This window comes from Cupressus sempervirens, chromosome 4 (assembly GCF_028749045.1).
Source record: "Cupressus sempervirens isolate cs-2001-9-10 chromosome 4, ASM2874904v1, whole genome shotgun sequence".
Taxonomy (NCBI): Eukaryota; Viridiplantae; Streptophyta; class Pinopsida; order Cupressales; family Cupressaceae; genus Cupressus; species Cupressus sempervirens.
Genome location: NC_143121.1, coordinates 158,669,025 through 158,687,651, shown reverse-complemented (window position 1 = coordinate 158,687,651; position 18,627 = coordinate 158,669,025).

Here is an 18,627-nt window from a genome sequence, read left to right as displayed (position 1 = left end):
AGGCAAGGGAAGCGATAGATAGTTAGAATACAAAAAAAAAACTATTGAAGACACCTAAAGAAAGTGACACTTGCCAATTTGGCAACTTCATCCCAAATTTTAATCAAGTACAAAGAATGTTTGTAATGTACTAGTATAGAAATATCTTTGTATTTTCTTTCCAATTAGTTTTTGACATGTGTCCTCCCATTTGAAGCTTGTTTCAATCCTTCATATAAAATGATTTCCAAGATTTGGAGTGAAGGGTCCAACTATTGTAGAATTTTAGTGCTTATACTATTTACAGTTAGCACAATTTTTATTAATTGTATGTTGTATTCAATTTTACATATGTAGGAATATAGTGAAATCTTGAATGATAAGTTTTGTCATGTCTTGAGTTATATTTTGAGTTTCATACTAGTATTGTATTGTTTTACAAGAAGATTAATACACAAGAGAGTTCTATATATCTGTGTCTCTAAGTTTTGGCTCCATTTTCATGTATCTATTATTTTGGGATTGAAATGAGCAAAGTTATTTTCAGTTTAATGCAACTTGTATGAGTTGTATATATTTTAATTGATTTCTTTTAATTCAAAGAGTTAAGTAAATGCTTTCATGAATTGATAGGGTTTCTAGGTATATGGCAGGGATATCATAAGAATAAAATTTAGGCTTAACTACTGATAAATTTAATTGTAAGTAAATTAAATAGGTATAGGATTATTGGTTTGACTTTGTATAACAATGGATAAGGAAATGATTGATTAATTTAGATGCAAATTGATAGGATCATGTGGTTGCACAATACACACATTAATCAAAATCAATTTTTCATTTTTGTAATGAAGAACTAATCGCTGGTCATTACTTATTTGTAATTTCTTTCCTTCTAAGTCATGGCTAGCTATAGTAATCATGGAGTTAATTGCAAGTCCAAGATGAATATTGACCATTTTATACTATAGGGGATGGATTTGAGAGAATAATATTAATGAGTAAATATTTGAAGAAGAAAATCATAAAATAAACCCATATAAATCCCTAAGGTGCACCCTGCTTGGTCCTACAGAGCCTAAAGTGTTGAAAGCCCTTGCATGCTTTGTTGAAGTTGGTCCAGATCTAAGATCAATCCTACTAAATATGAGATCTATCTAGTCCTTAGACTTGTTTTTATCTTTTGCATCCTAGTATTGGGTTTAGAACAACCTAGTAGTTATAAAACACAAACACCCCACATGGACATTATAGAAGAGAATGGATCATGCAAAGAAACTAGTCAAAGACACAAATCTGATACTTGTAGATCATATGTATGAGTTATTAGTAGAGCTTTAGAATGATCTTGACATTTTGAAGGTACTTTAATATAACTAGGATACAACTTAGTCCATAATTTTGAAGGTACATTATGATTTTGTTTTTCATTTAGACATAACCCTATAAATCTTTATCATTTATAACAAAAATAAGGGGGAAAGGTTACTAAAGATAAAGGATAATGTGCATATGTACACATGTAAAGGGAAATATGTATAGGAAGGACAAAATATGTGTAGCAAAGTAGATATGTAAAAAGAAGAATTAAAATAAAATAAAATTGAAAAATAAAAATAAGAGTCTTAGTTCAAACTAAGTTACAGGTCCTTAGTGCAAATTGAGCCATAGAATAGAGCATACACAAAGGGGAGTTTGATTGAATAGATTTTATTTTTCAAATCTCATAGATGATAAGTATTTTTTTCACTAATTCCAAAGGGGGAGATTGTTAATCTCTTTACAATATATATTGTCAATTAGTTTCAAAACACTTAGTCTTAATGGAAAAATAATTGCAAACTAGCATCCAACTTATAGTGTTAACCAAGCTCACAAAGGAACTAAGAATATAGTGTTAACGTTGCAAGCAATATCAATCGAGTTTAAATGCCAACCAAGTTGATAGTTCACACTATGTTGTAGTGTAAACTAAGTTGACAATGTCTACAGAGCTATAAGAAAGCTAGTATAGAAATGCTAACCGAGACAAATGTGTCTATCAAGTGGTCAATATGAGCCAAGCATCCAGTATCAACTGAGTGCCAGAGTTAGCCAAGGTGACACTAGGACCCAAGTATCTTTAGTATCACTTGAGTAAGTCATTTGACCTGGGTTCTAGCATTGAGCCAAATTGGTTACTATTTTTGAAGTAATCATATTGTAGCTAACCTATGTAATAACTATTTGAATGGACATATGTATAAGATGTTTTGGTTATCCAAAATATGATGTAGTATGGAATTAATGTGTTGAAGAACATTGTTCAAGAGAATATGGAAGAGAAGATTGTCTAGAAGGCTACAAACATCACAAAGAAAGGAAGAGAATCATCTATCACAATCAGGTGATCAATTTTACGTAAAAGGACAATCAAAGTTACATTTTAAACATCATCCACTAATTCATCCTAATAGCTATATCAGTCTCAACTTCTTTAATAGGGTGGACCTAACAGGCCTTACAGAAACTCCTAACAGAGTTCATACTTAATTGTATTGCATAAATGAGTATGTGTAGGACATTGGTCAACCAAATTATGCCCTTGAGAGGCAATGAAAAATCAACAAAATCAGGGTTATGTCAACTTGATGTACAATTTTCAACTTTCGATAAACTTTCTATAGAAACATTGAGAAAAAAAAAATATAGGGGATGCAATTTAGTTTCCAAAATCCTAGGCCTAATCTGAAAAAGAAATAAAAATTGATTGGTCAAGATTTTGAATTTTAATGCAATAGTACAAAAATTTTAGGAAAAAATAAGAAATAGATTTATGTTTGACTACCTTAATCAAAATAAAATGATAATATTTTTAAATAAAATTCTAGATATAAGAAGTAGACTCATGTCTGAATGTGACACATATTTTTGGGTAATTTTATTCTAAACAATTTATTAGTTATGAATTTTTTACTATAGTATTTTTATTGTAAAATAACTCTTGTGTCTTACCACCTTATCTAATTCAAAACTCTGCAAAATTTATTTTTTCTTATTTTTTCCTTATATTAGAAGAAGTATAGAATAAGATGCATCTTTTGGAGTTCAAAAATATTCTATCATTTCAAAGTTGTATATATTTCTCAATTAGTGTGTCAATCAGCATTTTATATGTAGCTCCATTAGAAAATAAGTGTAAGAATTTGGTATAGCTCTGATACCATGTAAGAATTTTTCCTAATGAAAGACTAAAATGTTAGGATCTAGAAGCTCAAGAGATATCACTAGAGAGAAAATATATGATCAAAGGATAATGAATTAATCAGATAATTAGATGAACACATCATAGAAGTACTTATATATAAAAGCAATTGATATGTCTAGGAGTCATAAAAGAGATAAGCATAATAACTAAGAACATGTCCAACAAGAGTGGATTATCCTCCATTGTGAATAAATATGTTAGTCTCATATTGGTTTTGACATTTGAGTGTCAACACACTTAACCAATTCTCAAGTCAATGTCGAGTATAATACAGAAGCTGAGCTATAGTGTGTGTCAAGCCAGAGAATTTAATAGGTGCCAAGAAATCTTTAGGTACTGAGCAAAGTTCAAGTTCTAAGCAAAGTATAGGTGCTGAGTCACTATAGATGCCTAGTGAAATAGAATTGCTATAGGAGTCGAGTGAGCTAGTTTTTCTATATGTGTTGATGATGGGGACACAACAGAATGGAACCAACAGAAAGGGAAAATTATATTAACAGAGAAAATAAGCTATTACAAATAGTACAGAGAAAATAAACTTTAGAACATGCCCTAAGGGCTTAAAATAGCAAAAATCTGGATATAATTTGTCCTTTCAGTACCTCCTCTCAAACTCCACTCCGAACTGCCTTTTACAATGCCAAAAATCTCCTTAAATAGACCCCAGAGGGTTAAGGACTAGGAGTACATTCTAGAAAGTGCTAGTAGGCATCCACCGACCAAATAGAAGGTTTCGAAAGCTGCGTTAGAAGTCGGTGCAATTCTAGAAGAATCCAGAAACGGTAACCAAACTTTCGGGAGGCATAACTTTTGAACCGTAGCTCCGATTGATGAACCATTTACATTTTTGGAAAGCTCTCGAAGCGCTCTATAGCTCTATGGACAAGCATAGCTTGTCCCCCATTTTTTGGCCCTTTTTGAGGTCATTTAATGCCCCTAACCTGACTTCGAAGCATTCTTAGGGGGTCTCCAAAACCCAAAAAACTGCAATAACTTTCAAACCGTGGGGCCTTTTGACCTGATTCTTTTTCTGGAATGCTCTAAATCAAAATTACATTCATCTGGTCAATTCACACCTTCTAGGTCACCAAAATGATGGCCAAATTGCATGCTCCTATTTTTTTAGGATTTTCAAACGCACTGATAGTGGAACTGTGAGAGTTGGAACCTTTATTTGACCCAAATGGGTATCCAAAAATGTAAAGACATGAAATAGAAACTAAGTCTAAGTACATTTTTTGGGTGACACAGGATTGCCCTTATACCTTTGGATGCTCCTGCATCAGACACCCAGGGTAGATTGAAAAGTGACCCTGTCACTTTATGGATGGTAGAGGAAATCCCAAATGGGAAACCTTAGCTGCTGAAATCCAAGTTGAGTCCTCGATTGGCCATCCTTTCCATTTGACCAAATACTCTTCATACTGCCTGTTTCTGGTACTCCTACCCACACGATGATCTAGAATGTCTTCTATCTCCTCCTTCTTAGAAGCAGGAATCGGACATGGCTCTAACACTAGCTCCTCATCTGCACCATCATCATGATACTCTGTTAAATTTGCAATCTTGAAAATGGGAGAAATCTGAATACCATCTGGCTGCTCTACTTCATATGCATTTCTTGAGTCATGTTTCTTCAAAATTTTGCAGGGGCCAAATTTCTTCATTTTTAGCTTGTTGTAAGTACTGGCTAGAAATCTTTCTTTTCGTAAGTGTACCATGAATAAATCTCCTACTTGGAATTCCTTATGTCTTCTCCTTTGATCAGCCCTAGCTTTATACTCTTGATTCATCTTGGTTATGTGTGCCTGAACCTCCTCATGTAGACGCTTGATATGTTCAGCAAATTCCTCAGCTTCAGCACTTGTCCTCTCCCCTTGTTCTATCTTCCTCAGCTCTGGTGTAGTCCTTGGGCTATTCCCATATACAATTTCGAATGGTGATTTTCCAGTACTCCTATTTATAGTTATTATAAGCAAATTTTGCCTGTGGTAGAATCAAATCCCATCCCTTGGGCTTATCCCTAACTAAACATCTCAGCAAATTTCCTAGACTTCTGTTTACCACTTCTGTTTGGCCATCCGTCTGCGGGTGATGCGTGGAACTAAATTTCAATTCTGTTCTCAACTTTTTCCACAATGTCCTCCAGAAATACCCCACAAATTTAGTGTCTCTGTCAGAAACTATACTCCTTGGAAGACCATGTAGTCTTACCACCTCTTTGAAAAACAAGTCTACAATATGAACAACATCATGAGTTTTGTGGCATGGAATGAAATGTGCCATTTTGGAGAACCTATCAACCACCACGAATACTGAGTCATTACCCCTTTGTGTCCTTGGCAATCCAAGAACAAAATCCATACTTATGTCCTCCCATGGCCTTGATGGAACAGGCAATGGCTGATATAGACCAGTATTGTGACTAAACCCCTTGGCAACTTGACAAACCTGGCAACTTTGTATGAACTTCTTCACATCCTGTGAAATTTGAGGCCAAAAATAATGTTCTCTAAGAATGGAAATGGTCTTATCTCGACCAAACTGTCCTGCCATCCCTCCATGGTCTACCCAACAATAGATGGCAAACATCCATCGAAATAACATCCCTCTTGAGCTTCAGCTTAGAGACCCTCTCTTCTGATACCAAGTTATCAGTGCTACCACCATCAATGATCACATCACAACATTTATCCTCCCACTTGCATCTGGTATGGAACAAACTCCTCCGTTGTCCTGGTTCATTCTCACCACCTAGTAGGACTCTTTCATTTACCAAGGTCTCTCCTCTTTCTGCATCCTCTGAATGTTATGATTGTGCATCCTCATCCACATGAGCAACCCTAGCTTGGCCCTTAGCTCTCCTATCTGTCCTTCCTTGTCGTTGAGGGCATTCAAAGGCACGATGACCTTCTTCATTGCAATGGAAACAGGTACCACAGAAGCCTCCTCTTCCTTTTCCACATCCTCTACCTCTTCCTCTTTGATTTCCAAAGTCTTGATCATGGGAGCGGTTGAAACCCTCATTCCTCTGGTTTTTGCTAGTATCCACATCTTCATTTTTCTTTTGGGTTTCATTGTAGCCTCCAGATGATCTACCGCTTCCCCTTCCTCCTTGACCACGCCCTCTTTGTCTTCCTTCAAACATTTTACTCAGCTTCTCTTCAACTCATAGGGCAAACTAGTATGCTTCTTCAACACTGGTCATTCTTACTAGACTTAATTCCTCCTGGATGCTAGGTCACAACCCACTGATATAACGAGAAACCTTCTCCTTATTTGCTTCTGCATGCCCTACTCTAATCAAGAGTCGGTAAAACTCCTCTGTATATTCTTGGACCGATCTTCTTGCTTTCTTTAACCCATGCATCTTCTTAAACAGATCAAGCTCGTAGTCCACAGGAATGAACTGCTTCTTCAATTTGTCCACCATGCGATCCCATCTTGTGATCTTCTCCTTTCCTCTTCTATGTCTTTCCAGTTGAACCTCTTGCCACCAGATTTTGGCATGGCCTTTCAGTTTGGCCTTTGCAAACTTAACCCTATCTGGGTCCCTTATATCCTCATACTCAAAGTATTCTTCCAGTTCATTGATCCAATCGATCAACTCATCTGGTTTCAGATTTCTTGAAAATATACCCACTTCAATTGTAGGTCTTTTCCCAAACTTAGTAATGGCCCTAAAAAGCCTTTCCTCTACAAGATTGAGAACTTCCCCGTCAACTTCCTCTTCTGGTCCCATTACTTCCTCTTCATTGTCATCCTCACTGTTGTGACCTACGACAACATTTGCTCCTCTACGAAGCTCCTCTTGCAATGCTTGTACCTGCCTTTGGAGGGCTCTAACCTCCTCAAGATCAATAGGTCGTGCCCTTTCACCAGGCTCTCTTCTTGGAGGCATCTTCTAACTCGAACCCACAACCACACAGTCTTGGTGCAAACTGCCTCACAGTCGGCGCTCTGTCTACACACTTAGGAAAACCCGCTCTGATACCACTTGATGGGGACACGACCCAAGAACAGAATGGAATCAACAGAAAGGTAAAATTATATTAACTGAGAAAATAAGCTATTACAAATAGTACAGAGAAAATAAACTTCAGAACATGCCCTAACGGCTTACAATAGCAAAAATCTGGAGATAATTTCTCCTTTCAGTACCTCCTCTCAAACTCCACTCCGAACTGCCTTTTACAATGCTAGAAATCTCCTTAAATAGACCCTAGAGGGTTAAGGACTAGGAGTACATTCTAGAAAGTGCTAGTAGGCATCCATCGACCAAATAGAAGGTTTCAGAAGCTGCGTTAGAAGTCGGTGCAATTATAGAAGAATCTAGAAATGGTAACCGAACTTCTGGGAGGCATAGCTTTTGAACTGTAGCTCTGATTAATGAACCATTTACATTTTCAAAAAGCTCTCAAAGTGCTCTATAGCACTATGGACAAGCTTCACTTGTCCCCCATTTTTTGGCCCTTTTTGAGGTCATATAATGCCCCTAACTTGACTTTGAAGCATTCTTAGGAGTTCTCCAAAACCCAAAAAATTGCAATAACTTTCAAACCGTGGGGCCTTTTGACCTGATTCTTTTTTTGGAATGCTCTAAATCAAAATTACATTCATCTAGTCAATTCACACCTTCTAGGTCACCAAAATGATGGCCAAATTGCATGCTCCTATTTTTTTGGGATTTTCAAACGCACTGATAGTGGAACTGTGAGAGTTGTAACCTTTATTTGACCCAAATGGGTATCCAAAAATGTAAAGACATGAAACAGAAACTAAGTCTAAGTACACTTTTTGGGTAACACAGGATTGCCCTTATACCTCTGGATGCTCCTACACCAGTTGAGCATTAGCAACTAGTATGTGTTTAGTAACACAGAATCAACATATGAGTTTGTGCCTTCACAAACTCAGATATAAACCATTTTTGGAGCCGACATGGGATGAATCTTGAATGATCTTGGAGATAAGAATGTATCTTTCACATTACCTATGCAATCAACATACAACAAATAAGAAAAATGGAGAAGGCATGCAAACAATAGGAAAAGTGCAAGAAATGAGAAAGAAATAAAGATTTAATATTGATCATAGATTCTTACCTAATCATAAGTCTTCAAAATATTTAAAAGAAGGATGAAGCCCTATTAAGAAAGAGAGAGGATGCACAGAAGAAGTGTATGGGTGAAATATAGAAAACTACAAAAGGGTAAATGACTTAGTGAAGAACAGAGTAGCATTGCATAATCCAGTTGTTGAAGAACAAAGTATCATAACCATGAAGAGTGATATATTAGATCAAGCAAGGATAAGATTAGCAAGAGAAGAACAAGGCTCTAGATTTAACAATTGAATATTGCAAAGCTAATAGGTCAAAAGGTTTTCTGATGCTCTCTAGCAATTGTATTTCATATGGAAATCTACAGACTTAGGTTGGCCTAGCAGCCATTTGTAAATCCTTTAAATTGGTGGCATTCCAAATGAATGTACAAAATTCCTTTAACTAGGCCTAATTTTAGCAAGGTAATTAAATCCTTTAACCAAGTCACTTTTGACAAAGTGTAAAGTCTTTGACAAGATAGGCCTTTCATAGGGCAGACCATTGGAATTGGTCAAACATTGTAATTTGAATAGTTATACATTGGTGCAGTGATATTTTGTGGGTGTCATCCCCACCCTAGTTTTACCTTCTCATTTTGGACAGTTTCTAGGTTACCAAATTTGTGTGTTATCCATTTTCATGCATGTCATTACTTTCTTGTTTATTAGATAATTTTGATATATGTGAATGGTTTCAATTAAAAGGATTTGAAAAATTTAAAGTTAGTTACTTCTAATTCACCCCACCCCTCGCCCCCCCTCTCAGAAGAAAATCTTCCCACTTGTTAATTCCAACAATTGGTATCAAAGTTAGGTTCTCACAAGAATGAGTCTAACAGCTTGGAGAAAAGATCTGGAAATGGAAGTCTACAAACTTGGGAAGATCATAGATAATCAAGAAATTGACATACAACTTGCTTTACATGGTTGGGAAGAAGCTAGAGGAGAACTAAAGAAATTCTTAAAAAGAAGAAAAGAGATTGCCATAAATGAGAATGACACATAGTACAAGGAGATTAACACCTCAAATCTATTTTCAAATGAAGATTCCAAAGAATTTGATGTAGCAATAGCAAACCTAATGGAGAAGAATAGAGCTCAAGCAAAAGAAATTAGAATACTCAAGCTTGAAAAAGAATCACAAGCTATGATGCTTTGTGAGGTAACTGAATAGAAGAAAATAGCCATTAAAGACAAGGCTATGCTAGAAGAAGACAAGATAAACCTAGCCAACATATTGGAAGAAAAGTCAATTGAGCTTGCAAGAATCTCAAACATGCAGTTGGACACCTAAGTCAGATGATGAATGCACATCATTAACTAAATGTCAAGGATATTGAGATCTCTACACTAAAGATGCAAAATGAATAATTGAAAAATGACCTAAAAAGAAAGAAGGAGATTATAGAAAGCTTCAACAAACCAAATGAGGCCATCAAGTACTTTGAGAAACTACTAAAATCACCAAGGGCCAGTAATGATACTTTAGGACTAGGTTACATGAGCACTGAACAAGGAGAGTCCTCTAAGACTGCAGAAGAAAGGAGTAACAGAGGTAAGAACACTAAAGCTACTTGTCATTTTTATGGTAAAAAGGGACATACTTCCAATGTATGTAGGAGCAAGAATGCCCATTAGCATGACAAGCCTAAGAATGCAAGTTATTGTTATAAGTACAAAAAGAAAGGACATCAAGAACATAACTATAGGACTAAGACTATTAGAACACCAAAATTTGAAGGTCATTGCTACAATTGCAAGAAGTATGGACATAGAGCTTTTGAGTGTAGATCAAATCCTATGTGGACATCAAATTAGGCAACAAGGGAAGGTAACCATGGTCATCACTACAATTCAGACTACAACACCAGGTATAGCTATCATTACTATTAAGAATATGGACACATTCCTAAAAATTGCATAAGGACACATTTTAGAGGGAACTATAGCAGATGGTTGAGCCAAACTACATGTTTTAGTTGCTTGAAGATTGGTCATATCAATAGGAATTTCCCCACAAAGTCAAAGGCACCCAACTCAAAGAATGACAAAGGTAAAGTGAAGGTAGATGCTAAACAAATCAAAGGAGAATGAACAAGACATGGAAGAAGAAAGATGGGAGTAGCACATCAAATGAAGGGACCACTTCACCTAACAGGTGAAGTGGTCACACTTCATCAAACTAAGAAATAGAAGGCATAAGGGACTAATTTATAAGGTTTCATCATGCATCAATTCCTAGAAAAGAAAGTACTACAAAGAATAGATCAGCATGAACAAAGATGCAAAGTTGAAAATTAAAGAAATTAAAGAGATCACAAGTGTTGCCAAGTTGTCCTTATATGCTGAGTAGAAATTTAGTACAAGTTAAGTTGATAATCAAGACCATATGAGCTGAATGATTGGTAGAAGCTGAGTTGGTAGAGGAAGTTGAGTAGAGAGGAAAATCTAGTTGAAATCGAGCAAGTAATACTCTAGTGAAAGTCGAGTGGTGAAAGGACAATGGAAGCTAAAAAATATAGAATCCTTCGAAAGCCAAGTGGATAGTTGTAAATGTACTAAGCATTAAATGAGATGAAAATAGGGTATATTATCATATTTACATTCATTTTTTCTTCATTATGAACATAGAGCAAATATGATAAAGAGTGCACAGGGAATCCCAAGTAGAGAATCCAGCATATAAGAAGATTTCAACAACATTTCAGCACTATTCCATCAATTTTAAGGTATTTACAATAGTGCCAAGCTATGCAATTTCATTTTTTCTTTGTGTTGAAACCATAGATTGTGTAAAATGGCATCTAGATCTAGAAAGGCTCAGGAGAAGGAATCATTTAAAGTTCAATTAGTGTCCAAAGAGCTTAGGAAACCTGATTTTTTTCCAATCCCAAAGGTTGCATACAAGAATGATCTAGTCAGAGCCCTTTCCATCATACTCCCAAAGGTTGTAATGGTTCAAGACATAAGGAAATGCTATAACTGCCAGATAGGAACCATAGGTGACATGGAAATGAGGGATGAATATGAGAAATTGTGTGATAATGGAGTATTGAAGGAAGAGTACAAAATTTTTGAGAGGAAGGGTTTATTGTGAGCCCTAAAATTCCCTACCATGTTCAAGACAAAATGGATTAGGCTAGTGTTGAGCCAAATGCATGATGGTAGTTTATGGTTGGAGAAAGCCCCATAAAAATCACTAAGAGAATTATTCATAGAGTGACAGGGTACCCAACCCTAGATAGGCTAAAGACCCTTAGAAGTGACTCTAAGGAGGAAATTGAGAAGAACATAGCTACATAATGGAATAAATGAGGGATGACAATTGACACTATCCAAGACCCTCTAGTTGACTTTGCTATTAGGGTCAATGCACACAATTTCTACGAGTCTAGCAAACTCAACAATGTGCCTTGTATTGCAGTAGATGTTTGATATAAATTGGTGAAGAGGGATCATACATATGATCTTTTAGAACTACAACTACAACATATAAATAAAAATCTAGTAGCAATCAGAAGAACAAAGGTAGCCCAATGCAAATCTGGTGCAATTTTGATATGCATTTTCTTTTATGTATAGAATGAATTCCCTTCTTTTGGAAAAGTGGCATGGAAGAATGATAGATCAATCATAGCTCAAGGCAATGAATACATAGAGTAGATGGGAGCTAATTTTGAGACCTTGATGACTACTTATTTTGAGGATTTTAAGAAAATCAATGAAGAAAAGGCTCAGAATTCTAGTTTCTTTAGTGGAGAAACATGTAAATGAAGTTTTTTTTCTTGTAGATATTGATTACACATACATACAAGTGGCCATACCAAGAGTGAGATGGTTAAGACCTCTTGGATATGAGATAAACATAGATGAAGCATCTACAAAAATAACTACTTTATTAGTAGAGGAGATTGACGAGGATGTACCACCATTTGGAACCTATGACATGGTGAGATCTAAAGTGGATATGGAGTTGAAGACTACCTCTATTTTGAAGAAGAAAGACAAGCTTGTCAAGAAGCTAAAATAAAAAGTCAAAGAAGGCACTACAAAGGAAGCAAAGGAAGAAGGTGAAGATGCAAAGGGTGATGAAGAAAAGAAAGATCAAGGGCCACTTGCTCTAACCCAAGGTATGGGAGAGGATGTAGATGAAGAAGAAGGTGGCAAGAAAGAAGCACCAAAGGCTGAGCCAAAGAAAAGGAAAGCTTAGAAGCAACTAGTTGCACAACCTAAAGGGAAGATGAAGAAACATGCAAAGCCAAGCCAAGCCAACTACAAGAACTAACACCAGGGCTACAATCCAAGGGGCAAAGGAGTAGGGGAAAAAAAGGCAACAAAACAAGGAGGACTTGCAAAATAGAAAAAGAGTAGGAAATATGTTGCACCTCTAGAATCAAATGAGGAAAGAACAAAATCTGATGAAGAACAATTTAGATTGGTAAGATGTGCTGACACATCTAAATTACAAAACATTTGCAATAATATTAAAGATAATGTAGATTTATTTGGTCTAATGTGGAAACTAATATATGGTTTGACAACTATAAAGGAAGGACAACAAGACCAATTTGAGGGTAGAAATGATGGAGAAGAAGAAGAGAATGAGAAAGAGGAAGAACAAGAGAAAGGAAAAAATGAAGGAGAGAAAGAGATAGTGGAGACACATGGTGAAGAGGACACAACTAAAGAGAAGCAGACTAAACAGAGTGTCCAAGACACCCAACTGCCACCACCAAGCCCTCCACATACAACATCTGCAGAAACAATAATTGTTAAGGATGTTCCTAACACCTCAGGTTAGAACATCAATCCTTTAACTGCAGAGGATCTCAAAAAGATTCTTCACAAATGTACATTACAAGCACAACTTTGTACAAATCTAGTATTGTGAGTGTTGATGAGCTACATAAAGTTGTAGCAGAGATAAAAAGGAAGAAAGGAAACACACAAGAACAATCCTCACAACCTCCCATAGCTACAAAAGATCAACCCAAAGAGCAAGAAGAACAAGACAAAACTACTAAGGTTGATTCTATAATAAAGGTAACAACTACTGCTGAGGAGCAAACAAAGGAACAAACATGGCAAGATGTTCCTCAACACAAACCTAAGGTGCACCTCCTCAAATTGTCATCATTGATCAAGGCAAAAGAAGAGAGGAGAAAGAAGTAGAGAAAACCCCTAAGGAGTAGGAGGAAATACAAATGTTGGTAAACTTTCCTACCTCAAGGACCCCTAATAAGAAGCCAAGCACTGATGTAGTACCATTAAAAATTTTAGCACTAGACTCAAGCACTACCAAATTTGCAAGGGTACTTCACTATGGAGACCCTACACTTGATGAAGAAATAATCATACAAAGCTATGACTCAAGAACCATGAACCTGCAGTAGGTAAATGAAGTGCAAGAGGCACTATAAAGGAGAAACAGACAAGAGATACTGAGAAATGAATATAGGAAAAAGCAAGCACAAGTGGAAATCAAGGACATATTTCTTGATGCATTTAGCTTGCAAGTACCTGATGAAACTTAGCCCATAATGGAGCAACTATCCAACATTGTGGACCAGGTACAAAATGAGGACCTACAAACTAATGTCAAATTATTGGAATGGTCAGAAAAGAAATTTCAGATTGAAGTGAATAAGAAGATATCAAGTGAAATTGCACTTTCACAAGTTGAATTGGAAAAGAAGATTGAAAAAGTAAAGAAAGTTCTTGAGAATGTATTCTCATTATACACCAAGTTGTGTGGTTCTTCTTATTTCACATAGGAAACCAACCAAAGAATAATGAAATTGGAACGAAATCTAAAGATTTCCAACACTCAGCTACCAAAAGATCCAGCTTAGAGTGAGAAGTATTTTGCAGCTATGCTTCACACATAGAAGGAATTAGCTATGTTGATAGTTGAAGAAGCCAATATTAAGGCCAAATTGATGTAGATTCAATCCTCCATAACTCCACATCTAGAAGTACTTCATAAGGAGAAGGCCTATGCAAAAAATGTGCTAAAGAAAGACACAAATCTTTCTACTTTAGAAGGCCTTGTTCATCTTGCAGTAGAGACAACCATCTAGCACAAGTCATAGGAGATAGCTTTAGACAATTGGGATGCTTCTCTCAAGATGCTTATGGAGGTAAATAAAACAATTTTGGCAAAGTATTCTATTCATCCTTAGGACCCTTTGACATAAGTGTCAAAAAGGGGGAGAATAAAAATATTCATTCGATTCATTATTGCATCTAATAAAAGGGGGAGAATATACTTATGGGGAGTATGCTTCATTGAATAGGGAGATGTGAATAAGAGTGGTTACATAATACATTCTTTGATGGAAGTAGTAAAGAATATCCAAAGGGGGAGATATTCATATTCACATTTTTGAGGAAGTAGTAAAGCCAAAAAGATGCAAAACTACAAGGAGATGTGAAAAGGGAACATGTATAGAGTATAGGAAGAAAAAATAGGGTACACAAAAGGTATTAGATATATCAGCATGAGACATATTCAGCACAAGAATTCTGGTAATAGGAATGGAAATGGCACATCGGCTCAGCAGGAGTTACAAGATTTTGAGGTTTACAAAATTTTAAGTAAGTTTTTGACGTCTTGTACACATGCCAAACAAGAATATGTAGTATACTCATATAGATCAGATTCATAATGTTTAGTTAAGTGTTTTTGCCACTCATGTCAAAGGGGAGATTGTTAGTCTCGAATTGGTTTTGACATTTGAGTGTCAACACACTTAACCAATACTCAAGTCAATGTTGAGTATAATACAAAAGTTGAGCTATAGTGTATGCCGAGCTAGGGAATTTAATAGGTGTTGAGTGAACTTCAAGTGCTGAGCAATATTTAGGTTCTGAGCAAAGGTCAAGTACCAAGGAAAGCATAGGTGTTGAGTCACGATAGATGCTGAGTGAAATAGAATTTCTATAGGAGCCGTCTGAGCTAGTTTTTCTATATGTGCCAAGCATAAGTAACTAGTATGTACCAAGTAAGACATAATCAACATATGAGTTTGTGACTTCAAAAACTTAGATGTAAACCATTTTTGGAACCAACATGGGATGAATCTTGAAGGATCTTGCAGATAAGAATAAATCTTTCACATTACCTATGCAATCGACATGCAACCAATAAGAAAAATGGAGAAGGCATGCAACCAATAGGAAAAGTGCAAGAAATGAAGGTTTAATATTGATCGTAGATTCATACCTAATCCTAAGTGTTTGAAATCTTTAAAAGGAGGACAAAGTCCTATTAAGAAAGAGAGAGGATGCTAAAAGAAGTGTATGGGTGAATATAACAAAGTGCAGAAGAGTAAATGACTTAGTCAAGAACATAGCAACATTGTAGAATCTAGTTATTGAAGAATAAAGTATTAGAACCATGAAGAGTGATATATTAGACCAAGCAAGGATTAGATCAATAAGAGCAAAACAAGGAACTAGAATCAGCAATTGAAGATTGCAAAGCTAATAGGTCAAAAGGTTTTCTAATACTTTCTAGGAATTGTATTAGATACCAAAATCCTATGGACTTAGGTTGGCCTAGTAGCCATTTGTAAATCCTTTAATAGGGTGGCATTCCAAGTGAATGTACAAAAGCCCTTTAACCAGGCCTACTTTTAGTAGGGTAGTGAAATCCTTTAACCAAGTCACTTTTGAAAGAGTGTAAAGGCTTTAATAGGACAGGCCTTTCATAAGGCAAACCATTGGAAGTGGTCAAACATTGTAACCTTGAATAGTTACACATTGCTGTAGTATATTTTGTGGATCTCATCCCCACCCCAATTTTACCTTCTCATTTAGGAGGGTTTCTAGGTTACCAAATTTGTGTTTTATCTATTTTCATGCATTTCATTACTTTCTTGTTTATTAGATAAATTTGATGCATGTGAATGGTTTTAGTTAAAAGGAATTGAAAAGGTTAAAGTTAGTTACTTCTGATTTGCCCCCTGCCCCCCCCCCCCCCCCCCCCCCCCCCCCCCCCTCCTAGAAGTAAATCTTCCCACTTGTTAATTCCAACAGAATATATGTGCAACAATGACAAGATAAGAATACAAAGGTGTATCTCATAAAGAGATGTAGTAGACAACATGTGCTCAATTGGAGAATGAACTACTATTTTGTCTACATGACAACTCATATGAATATGCAAACTCCTAGGTGTCTACATGACAACTAATATGAATATGTATTATCCTAAGTAAAATTAAGTAAAGTGTAAATAGTAAATAGTTATTTACACCAACACCACCTGTTAAGTGCAATGTAGGAGAATGTACTTAAGCTCACAAAAGCTAGATTATAATGCAAGATGGGTCTTGACTACTAGGCCATGCTAGGTACCCATGTAAACTATGCAAGTGCAAATGATATGTAATGAAATATCTCATAAAATGGAGAAAGAGGGAAAATCACATGAAAAAATCCTCCTCTAAAATGAGAGAGAATATGTCATGTGAGGAAAAGATCCCTCCCATAAGAGAGAAGAAGTGGAAGAGAGACCAAGTGACCTCCCCTTAATGTAGAATGTACAACAACGGTAGATAATCTAGGCTCAATATAGAAACTACTCCATGAATGTAGAAAAACATTTGTCCCCTTAGGAAGAAATGTAACCAAAGGTGTATCAATGAATCCTCCCCCATGTGTAGGAAGAAACCTCACAATGTATGAAATCTTTAAATCCTGCTCAAGTGTCCCCATGTCAATACTAAAAGATGCCTCCTCCAAATCATGCATACTATGCCACTCTACTAAAATAGACAAGTCAAGATCAACTGAGGATGAATGTAGAACATGAATCAAAGGTTCAAGTGTCTCCTCTAAAGAGAAATTGACTTGCTCCAACTGTTGTATCAAAGTATCTACCATTATGTCAACCTTGAAAGAATAATCAAGAAGAGAATGAAGACGAGAGTTAGAGTGTTCCTTGAAAAAAAATGAAGAAGGATCATCTTCACCAAAAAGAAGATGAATGTCATCAATAGTGTCTCCCAAATCTGAAATATATGATTCCACAAACAAACCTTTAATGTTTTTCAAAAAGTTATCCCATAGAAATGAGTCTAGAAGACAATGAATACCTTTCATCACTGAATCATTTGAGTCCATTGCTATGTGAATACAAGAATCATTAGGAAAAATAGTAGATGGAATATCAATAAAAGGAGAAAAAATGAAAGCCTCAAGACCTTAATCACATGTGAGAACACTCAAGTTCAAGTAGCCTAAATCCTCAAAGTATGAGTCAACACTGGAAGTGTGATCAAGATTTGTTGAAAAATCACTAACCTCATCATGAGAAAAGTTTGAGAAGTAGCATAACCAAGATTCATGATCAACCACCCCTATAGCAATGATTTTTCTAGTATCCAAGCGTCTAATAAAAAATGAATCAGGTGTGAATTCTATAGTCCTTCTTCTATCTCCATGAGTGAGCTGATGCATGGAACAAAGATTATGAATTAGGTGAGGTAGACACAACACATCGTTGAATTATCCCTCCCCTTTATCAATAGCGCCTTTCCCAACAAAATTCATGTAAGTATGATTGTTCATTAAAATAGGTGGAGTATGACAAGGATCAAATGATAAAAAAATAGATTGTGAAGATGCCATATGATGAAAAGCCTCTGAATCTAGCAACCATCTCCTTGAATCTTGACTTCAAGTAGCTACTAAGGCTTGATCTTTTCCCATGTGATCCTTTCCTTTATCAGAATTTAAATATGAAGAATAGTGTGCACTAGTCATTCTTGAAGGTAGACTAATTTGATTCTTCTTGAGAAGATTTTGGAGTTCATCAATTTCCTTCTTGTAATAATGATGTTCTTCATGTCCATTCTTCTTGCAATATGTGAAAGCAAGAAACTCCTTCTCTGATGATTTTCCCTTACTGTTGGAGTTTTCTTATGGTGAGGAGGTTGAGTGTTATTTCTCTTGTTGTGATTTTTTTTCCATGATTTCTGCTTCTTATTAGACCATTTTCCTTGATTCCCTTTACTACCCACCAATGCTTTGGACTTTGAAGACTTGAGAATCCCCATTCTCATCAAGTTTGATTGTTCTACAAATAAACATCTCTATGAAGGAATCAAATGAAGGCATAGTGTAGGAAGAACCTAAGGTCAACTTATGAGTGTTAAAGCTCACAACAAATGATGCATACTCTAGAGGAAGTTTTCTCATCAAATTATAGATCATTTTTTCATCATGTATGGTAATTCCACAATCCTTAACCATTGACTTTAGCTCATGTGCCTTGGTGATATAGTCTTGAA